This window comes from Propithecus coquereli, unplaced genomic scaffold (genome assembly GCF_000956105.1).
Source record: "Propithecus coquereli isolate 6110/MARCELLA unplaced genomic scaffold, Pcoq_1.0 Scaffold303, whole genome shotgun sequence".
Taxonomy (NCBI): Eukaryota; Metazoa; Chordata; class Mammalia; order Primates; family Indriidae; genus Propithecus; species Propithecus coquereli.
The window spans coordinates 707632-708142 of NW_012148653.1; positions in this window are offsets into that span (position 1 = coordinate 707632).

The following is a 511-nucleotide window of genomic DNA, read 5'->3' on the forward strand; positions in this document are numbered from 1 at the left end:
TGTGTGTGTGTGTGTGTGTGTGTGCCTTTATTACATTCATCAATTGGAAACTTATGGTTTATATCAAGACCATAATTACAGTGAAATTATTGTAAATCTTGACATTCTTGTTAGAGTATTTAATCACTTGAAAAAATTAAGAGTTTCCAAATTCACACATCCATCATATTCTGTAGCATCTGACCATAACTGTTGGCTATGAATTTTAAGCAATGCTCCTAGCAAGATTAATGCCTGAAGTGTCAAACATAATCAAATATTGCCTAGTTACACAGCCATGCTAAACACAGGAAAAAGCTGGAGGTGCAATTCTATTAGCAAATGGTTAGTGTTAATGAATTTTTTATCAGAAATATAAATGCATAAATCTGGCACTCAGCCAATCATTTCTCTCATTCCAGTAAAGAATAATGTGTTTAAACCAAGTGAAATAATCTGTATAAGATCATTGGTTTCACAATATTTCTTATTTTTAGCCATTTAATATAGTAGTTGTATTTAATACATTTTT